Source organism: Grampus griseus (genome assembly GCF_964374135.1).
Source record: "Grampus griseus genome assembly, chromosome: 7".
Classification (NCBI taxonomy): Eukaryota; Metazoa; Chordata; class Mammalia; order Artiodactyla; family Delphinidae; genus Grampus; species Grampus griseus.
This window is the reverse complement of record NC_139001.1, coordinates 39,813,778-39,823,570: the sequence shown is the minus strand read 5'-3', so window position 1 is coordinate 39,823,570 and position 9,793 is coordinate 39,813,778.

Below are 9,793 nucleotides of genomic sequence, written 5' to 3'. Positions count from 1 at the left end.
TGGGATGCAGCAAAAGCAGATCTAAGAGGGAAGTTTATGGCAATACAATCTTACCTCAAGAAACAAGAAAAGCTCAAATAAACAATCTAACTCTACACCCAAAGGAACTAGAGAAAGGAGAACAAATAACACCCAAAGTTGTTAGAAGAAAGAAATCATAAAGATCAGAGCAGAAATAAGTGAAATAGAAACAAAGAAAACAATTGCAAAGATCAATAAAACTAAAAGCTCGTTCTTTGAGAAGATAAACAAAATTGATAAACCTTTATCCAGACTCATCAAGAAAAAGAGGGAGAGGACTCAAATCAATAAAATTAGAAATGAAAAAGGAGACATTACAACAGACACTGCAGAAATACAAAGCATCATAAGAGACTTCTATAAGCAACTCTATGTCAATAAAATGAACAACATGGAAGAAATGGACAAATTATTAGAAAGATATAACCTTCTAAGATTGAACCAGGAAGAAACAGAAAATATGAACATACCAATCACAAGTAATGAAATTGAAACTGTGATTAGAAATATTCCAACAAACAAATGTGCAGGACCAGATGGTTTCACAGGTGAATTCTATGAAACATTTAGAGAAGAGCTAACACCATCCTTCTCAAATTCTTCCCAAAAACTGCAGAGGAAGGAACACTCCCAAATTCATTCTATGAGGCCACCATCACCCTGATACCAAAACCAGACAAAGATACTACAAAAAAAGAAAATTACAGGCCAATATCACTGATGAATATAGATGCAAAAATCCTCAGCAAAATACTAGCAAACAGAATCCAACAACACATTAAAAGGATCATACACCATGATCAAGTGGGATTTATCCCAGGGATGCAAGGATTCTTCAATATATGCAAATCAATGGGATGCACCATATTAACAAATTGAAGAATAAAAACCATATGATCCTCTCAATAGATGCAGAAAAACCTTTTGACAAAATTCATCACACATTTATGATAAAAACTCTCCAGAAAGTGGGCACAGAGAGAACCTACCTCAACATAATAAAGGCCATAACGACAAACCCACAGCAAACATCATTCTCAATGGTGAAAAACTGAAAGCACTTCCTCTAAGATCAGGAACAAGACAAGGAGGTCCACTCTCACCACTATTATTCAACACAGCTTTGGAAGTCTTAGCCACGGCAATCAGAGAAGAAAAAGAAATAAAAGGAATACAAATTGGAAAAGAAGAAGTAAAACTGTCTCTGTATGCAGATGACATGATACTATACACAGATAATCCTAAAGATGCCACCAGAAAACTACTAGAGCTAATCAATGAATTTGGTAAAGTTGCAGGATACAAAATTAACGCACAGAAATCTCTTGCATTCCTATACACTAGCAACGAAAGATCAGAAAGAGAAATTAATGGAACAATCCCATTCACCAATGCAACAAAAAGAATAAAATACCTAGGAATAAACCTACTGAAGGAGGTAAAAGACCTGTACTCAGAAAACTATAAGACACTGATGAAAGAAATCAAAGATTACACAAACAGATGGAGAGATATACAATGTTCTTGGATTGGAAGAATCAATATTGCGAAAATGACTATACTACCCAAAGCAATCTACAAATTCAATGCACTCCTTATCAAAATTACCAATGGCATTTTTTATAGAACTGGAACAAAAAATCCTAAAATTTGTATGAAGACACAAAGGACCCCGAATAGGCAAAGCAATCTAGAGGGAAAAAACGGAGCTGGAGGAATCAGACTCGCTGACTTCAGACTATACTACAAAGCTTTAGTCATCAAGACAATATAGTACTGGCACCAAAACAGAAATGTCAATCAATGGAACAGGATAGAAAGCCCAGAGATAAACCCATGCACCTATGGTCAACTAATCTATGACAAAGGAGTCAAGGATATACAATGGAGAAAAGACAGTCTCTTCAATAAGTGGTGCTGAGAAAACTGGACAGCTCCATGTAAAAGAATGAAATTAGAACACTCCCTAGCAATGTATACAACAATAAACTCAAAATGGATTAAAGATCTAAATGTGAGGCCAGACACAATAAAACTCTTAGAGGAAAACATAGGCAAAACACTCGATGACATAAATCACGGCAAGATTCTTTTTGACCCACCTCCCAGAGAAACGGAAATAAAAACAAAAATAAACAAATGGGACCTAATGAATCTTAAAAGCTTTTGCACAGCAAAGGAAACCATAAACGATGAAAAGACAACCCTCACAATGGGAGAGAATACTTGCAAAGGAAGCAGCTGACAAAGGATTTATCTCCAAAATATACAAGCAGCTCATGCAGCTCAATAACAAAAAAACAAACAACCCAATCCAAAAATGGTGGAAGAACTACATAGACATTTCTCCATAGAAGATATACAGATTGCCAACAAACACATGAAAGGATGCTCAAGATCACTAATCATTAGAGAAATGCAAATCAAGTCTACAATGAGGTATCACCTCACACCTGTCAGAATGTCCACCATCAGGAAATCTACAAACAACAAATACTGGAGAGGGTGTGGAGAAAAAGAAACCCTCTTGCACTGTTGGTAGGAATGTAAACTGATACAGTCACTATGGAGAACAGTATGGAAGTTCCTTAAAAAACTCAAAATAGAATTACCATCTGACCCAGCAACCCCACTATTGGGCATATACCCAGAGAAAACCATAATTGAGAAAGACACATGCACCCCAATGTTCATTGCAGCACTATTTACAACAGCCAGGCCATGGAAACAACCTAAATGCCCACTGACAGATGAATGGATAAAGAAGATGTGGTACAATGGAATATTACTCAGCCATAAAAAGGAATGAAATTGGGTCATTTGTAGAGACGTGGATGGACCTAGAGACTGTCAAACAGAGTGAAGTAAGTCAGAAAAAAATATATATATATCGTATATTAATGCATATATGTGGAATCTAGAAAAATGGTGAAGAAGAACCGGTTTGCAAGGCAGAAATAGAGACACAGATGTAGAGAACAAACATATGGACACTGAGGGGGGAAAGCAGGGGTGCAGGTGGTGGTTGTGGTGTGATGAATTGGGAGATTGGGATTGACATGTATACACTAATATGTATAAAATTGATAACTAATAAGTACCTGTTGTATAAAAGATAAAGAAATAAAGAAATAAAATTCAAATAAAAAGAAAAGAGATATATGATGAAGGACTGAGTGAAAGCAGGAAAGAGAAGAGATAGACACTGTAAATGTAGATACAGAGTAAAGTAGGGAAAACACATCACATGCCAAAGTCTGATATGAAATTTTCCTTATAAAAAAAGGAAACAATAAGTAGTATTCCTTTAAATTGAAAAAATAAAATCAAATCAGCAATATATTGGCTAGAATACCAAGGCGGAACGGAGATGCTGGAAGCAGGCTTTAAAGACAAGAATAATGGATTAATTGTCAATAAGACCCTCCCTCTCTATCTACCCTCATAGCCCATCTCACCTTGCCTGTTTCCCTTTACATGGTATTTGCATCCTCTCTTTTTCAGGTAGTGGTAAGCATGCCTCCCAGGAGTCCATGTGTGGCCACTACAGCAGGTCATGTATCTTTTTCCCGACATACAAGTACATTCAAAAGAGATTTACTGAGTTCCTACTATGGGCAAATCACTTCTTTAGATGTTAGTGATACAGAGTCAAATTTTAAAAATAATCTTTCTGTGTTCATGAAGCTTCCATCTAGTGGAAGGAAGAAGAAAATTATTAAAAAAAAAATACAATATGTCAGATGGTGATGAGAACTATGGAGAAAAAAAGGAACCTAAGAATGCGATCTTATTTTGAAATAAGGTCTTTGTAGATGTAATTCGTTAACATGAGGTCATACTGGTTAGGATGGACCTTAAATCCAATGACTGGTGTCCTTATAAAAAACCTATGTGAAGACACAGAGACACACAGGGGAGAACCCTATGTGACAAGAGAAGGAAAGATTGGAGTGATGCATCTACAAGCAAAGGAATGCCAAGTCTTGTTGGCAACCACCAGAAACTAAGAAGAGAACGTGAAGGATTCTTCCACAGCATCTTCAAAGGGAGCATGGGCCTGTTGACATCTTAGGTTCAGACTTCCAGCCCCAAGGAATCTGACAGAATACACTTCTGTTGTTTAAATCATCCAGTTTGTTATACCTTATTACAGCAGCCCTAGGAAACTAATAGAGAGGTCCTCTTATTTCACAGAAGATACTAAGATATGCACATTCCAGGTTTCCTCTTCATGCCATTTAGTAGATAATGCCAGACTACCACCAGAGAGTCATCTCTCCAAATGTGCTGCCACTTCATTGAGCAGAGAATCCTGACAAGACAGCACGGGCCTCAGTTCAAGGGAGTGCAGGGCTGTACTGCTCAACTCAGTCTGGGGTCTTCCATCTATAGATTCACCCAGTGCTGTCACCGAGTTCAAGTAATCACTGCAGTGCTGGCTGGACATGCCAAACTCCTGGCTCTTTTCCTTAAAGCAGCCGGTCTCAGCTACCTAGTCACCAGGAAAGTTGCCCGGATCCTCCAGTAGGTGGCTGATCAGAGATCAGATGTTTTCACTGTTCTCAAGAGGCACCCAGGTGTTCAATGTTTCTCAGCCCTGATGCGTCCGTAGGGAAGCCTTCACTCTCCACTCTGTGTGTTGGGACAGTCTTGCTCTCAGGTGTACTCTGTTTGCACAATCTTCATACTAACTCTTCCTCCACTCCAGCAATTCAGCTGTGTTACCCAATTCATCAGTTTCTACGGGGAGCGGCAGTGAGAACCCTTTAGTTTCAGCGAGCTACTGCCCCTTCCTCTGATAATGAGGGGCTGCTGCCCTCAGTGAGCCAGTCTCCTGTCTCCTCTCAGCTCAGACTGCTGCTCCATCAGGTCATCTATCGAGAGATTTTTTTTTTTATGGGAGGAAAACCCAAAGTGTGTTTTCACCTAGTTGTATTTTAACGGGAGACAGAGGTAGCAATCCCAACTTTGCTGCCTATGTGAAGAACTTGGGAAACATTGGTCAGTTAACCTCTCTATGGAGACTAATCCCCAAAATATTATCCTACAAAATGTGAGGAAAGTACCCCAATTGCTGCTTCCCAGAGTCCCATAGGAAGTCAAGACTAAGCACAGCTAGGATGAGCAGGCTCTGAGGGGAGAGAAGGATGAATGGATTGGGACAAGGGATTCCAATAGCTCAAGACCCTAATTTACTGATGGAATTTCACTACTGGGGACTCAAATCATCTTCATCTGAGGCCAAACGAACTGCCAAAGGCTAAGAGTTGTATCCTAGTGTCCAAGTGTTCTCCACGCCTGGCTGTGGATATAGTTAGGCTTTAGCTCATGACGGACAACAGCAGGGAAAGGAAGTAAAGATGCAGACTCTGAAACTAAGGTGAATTAGTCACACTTGGGCCTATGCTAAATGTCAGTCCCATGCAGAAAATCATGGAACAGCCTCAAGGAAAAACTAAATTAAGATTCTAACAGTCACATGGTATGGGTCACTCAGATATAACAAATTCAAATATTCTTGTAGCTTCCAGATTTTCTAGGGAGAGAAAAGCTAAAACATCATTTTCATTTTGTTTAGTAAGAACCAGAAAAGGAAAGTGATCTCTCAAATATACATAGCAGAGCAGATGTACCACATTTTGTATCCAGAGTTACTCCAGTGTAACAGGTAAAATCTTTTTGAAATACCTATGCCCCATCTGCCATTACTAAATCCAGGAAATGGGAGATGCCACCCTAGCAAGTATGACATAAGTGATTTTTCTGAACAGACAGAAAGAGGGAGGGGAAAGCCCAATCTTCTTTCCTTAGTGATTGCAAAATGAAGACAAGAAAGTAGAGGAGAAATAGATAAGAAGGCATATCATTCCCAATCACCCTTCTTTGCAGTGAACTCATGGAGAGGAACTGTGTTGGACTGTTAGATGGGTTAAGAAGAAAGTCATTGAATAGAGGGGGTTTGTGCTGTTTTTCCACTTGGAATTATAGCAGAAGTCAGTTTCACATAGTATTACTAAAACAACTCAGGATAGCCCCAGGGTTAGGGAGATGAAGTCCTGACCTCCCCTCACTTGGTCTTCCTAGAATCCCATTTGGTGCAAAAAGTATTGGTAGGCTTCTGTGGGGGGAGATCATTGCAATGAGTGATATTTGTCTATTTATCTGAAATCCACAGGGTATACCTAAGGTTAGGGAGCAAAGATAAGTTACCACAGGACCTCAGAGGGGACTGATGTGAAGCCAAGACAGCAGGAAAGACTCCTAACCAACGTGAGAAATAACTACACAGGCAGGAGGTCCCTGCTATAGTCAGAGGATGCTAGCAGGACACTCAGCCACCAGGTAAGACCATCATTGCAAAGGTCAGAGAAGCCAGAAAAATCAAGCAAAGGCTTGTAGATGGAAATATTGAGATGTGTACTGCCTTCCTTGCTGCCAGATTACATAGCACCCGTGACACACACGTCACCCTGGAAAGAAGCAGGGAAGAGGAGGAAATCTACGAGACTGCATTATTCAAAAAAGACAAATACATGAAGAGACTGAATTTATGAGACTGAATTTATCAGACGGATCAAATTTAGTTTCATGAGTTTGTTTTTTTGTTTTCTTTTTTCCCCTTGCTGCACTGCAAGATCACATCAGATGTAGAAAACAAAGCATCCACATTGAGACTGCACATCAGAGTGCACCTCAAGTTATCTGAGATCGTAATACATGATAAAACAAAAGCAGACTACCAACGTTTCTTGCATTACTACAGGGGTTCTTGAGTTTTTCAAGAAAACACTGTCACAATGACCACTTGCAGATTTAATTCCATACTTTTAGGAACTAACAAAATAAAGGTGAGACAAAAGAAGTTGTTGAAGGCACAAATTCAAATTTCAATCAAAAAAAGGATAGGGCAGGAAGACAAGGTACTATCTCCAGATTCCTTTCTAAATGTTACTCTTAATTGCTTCAGATTAAAACCATGTTAAAAGCATTTTAGGGGCTTCCCTGGTGGCGCAGTGGTTGAGGGTCCGCCTGCCGGTGCAGGGGACGCGGGTTCGTGCCCCCGTCCGGGAGGATCCCGCATGCCGCGGAGCGGCTGGGCCCGTGAGCCATGGCCGCTGAGCCTGTGCGTCCGGAACCTGTGCTTCGCAACGGGAGAGGCCACAACAGTGAGAGGCCTGCGGACCGCAAAAAAAAAAAAAAAAAAAAGCATTTTGCATAAAATTAGCCATTCGCAATGAAAACTGTCAGAACTCAAATAGATCAACTTTCTAAGGTCTCTCTTTCCAGAGGGTAAATAGTTGCTAAATATAGTGCCAGCTTTAAACAGTTGGTCTGATATAAGAAAAGAGATCCTCTGAGTTTGAAAGGAGCATGAGGTAACCTATTTGGAAGATTCAGCAATACATTCTAAAGAAGTATTTTGACAAATGTCAGCTGGTGGTAGAAGTAAAAATTGATCAGTTGAATCTTAAGTGGAGTTGATGTGTCTTCTACGTGTTAAATTCTTGCGATTTTAATCAAATGATTTATGTAAAAAATACTGCACTAATATATACCTTACAAGGACATTCATATTTAAAGCACACGATTATCTGCAATATTCAATCAGCTTTTTATTCTGTAACTAGAATGTGATGGAAAAGAATAGAGGCTTATTTTATGTGAGCAGCAAGTAATTTTCACTAGAGAGGTACTTTACTATTCCATATCTTTCTCCCTAAGGCAATACAAATCACTGTGTTAAAAAATTATAAATTTCAAATTAAATGGTAATATTTAAAAATAGCATAGAAATGTGAAATACAAGTGGAATAATTTTTAAGGAAGAGAAATATGCTTCTTCTTCAATATGTCTAGTCGTGCAAGCCACTCTAGACTTCTAGACATTATTTTTACAAACTAAATTAGAAACAGCTCACACAACTCTAAGGCTATTCATGTGCTGAATTGTGCCCTGCTCTTGCTGAGAACCCAAAATCCAGCATCAAATTTCACACTGATTAAATGCAAAACAAATATGTGTTGACATGATTCTATTTGTCTTGAAGGAAAATATTTCCTTTTTATCAAGTGTATATGTACATATAGTTCAAAATTAGAAACTCTTTCCAAAACCAATTTTTTAAGTTGGAGTTATTTAATTGGGAGTCTATTTTCATTCCAGTTATTTTTTCCCCCAGTAGGTTAAGTAACACATCATTTTAGAGAATTCTAAAGACATTCTCATTATAAGTAGTACTTAGGATTTACAAGAGGTTAGGGGAATAGCTTTTTAATCTGGTAATTGCTTTTATGTGTATTCACTGCCCTGTTGCCCCAGAAACTCAGTGAAATGCTACTTGCTCCCTGGAGAAATGATCAGATCTCCATATTGATAAGATACCACATATATCCAGTTTTAACTTTTTTAACATTAATTCCAGGGAAACAAGAACAATGGTAATGAGATTTCTTTAAAACTTGGCTTTATTCCTCGTTTCCTTGGCTAGTGAATGACCTGAGAGATTGCCTCCTCCAGCCCTGCCTCTGCCTTGTGTGGTATCTGAACAATTCAAAAAAGAAGCCTTCTACCTTTCCCAAACCTATTAATTTTATGGCCTATATCCAAGCAAGATGAATATGACTTCCTTAAAATTAAAGATTTTAAAATGTCACCCTAATTGCACTATCAGCTGGATTTCACAAATAAATTAATAAATACAAAAGTTAAAGTGCATTAAAACAGATTATACAGGTTTTGTTTATAAAGCAGCCTTACCCTTTGGAATTTTCACTTTTTAAACATGAGCTATTCTCAGGCACTGCTCTGTGTCTGTACTGAGCTAATTTCAGAAACAATCAGCTGCTTGCAGCCCCTCCATATGTCTACAAATATCTGTAGGTGTGAAAATGTCATAAACAAAAGAAAAAGTTCCTATATTAAGCCCACACACCTTACTGTGAAATGAATTAGATCAGAAAATGAAAATCAAATTTTCCATTAAGTATTTCTGCAGCCAGGTTATTGAAGAATTTATTGTTCTTGAAGCAAAGAATTTCAGATAAACAAAAGAGGCCCAAACTCAGAAATTATCAGGGTTTTTTCTTATCATTCTGTTTTTGTTTGGAACCAACAAAAGTCCACCAGCCTACTTTATTAACTGAGAAGCAAGAGAAAGAAAGAAAAGGAAAAACTCACACTTTAGAAAGGAACTCCCTTCCCCTATTACACTGAAAATTAAAATAACTGACAGAGGAGAATCAGTACCTTTATTTTTCTCCTCAGCTTTGCGCATATCACAACTACTGATGCTGAGGGTTATGGTGACTCTGGTTAGTCATCCTCAGCAAGGAAAATTTCAAAACCAAGGAAATCTAAGATATTCTTCTCTGACTTGCTAATTCAACTTTATATGAAAATTACTAGAAAAAAATCATTCCGGTCTTTTTGGTCACAGAAAATGAAACTGAAGATTTATATCCTGTAATAGGTAAACTGAGCATTACTATGAAAAATGAAGAGAGGGAAACGACCAAGCAAGGAGATTATTTACAATTAAACAAACAAAAGGATTGCTTTAAGAAATGAGTCTTGATCAGGGAATTTGGTGAACTCAGTTTCAAGTTATCAGCCAGAAAAAGAAAACAAAATTTCCTGAAACTTCTAGAACTACACAATTTTAAATTTTAATGCTTTTCTTATTGCCTCCCATTAAGTTGTTGAATGTCAGTGTACAAAAAGGAACTGTGGTACAAGACAGACTGACAATCACCTATTTCTGTTACCTTG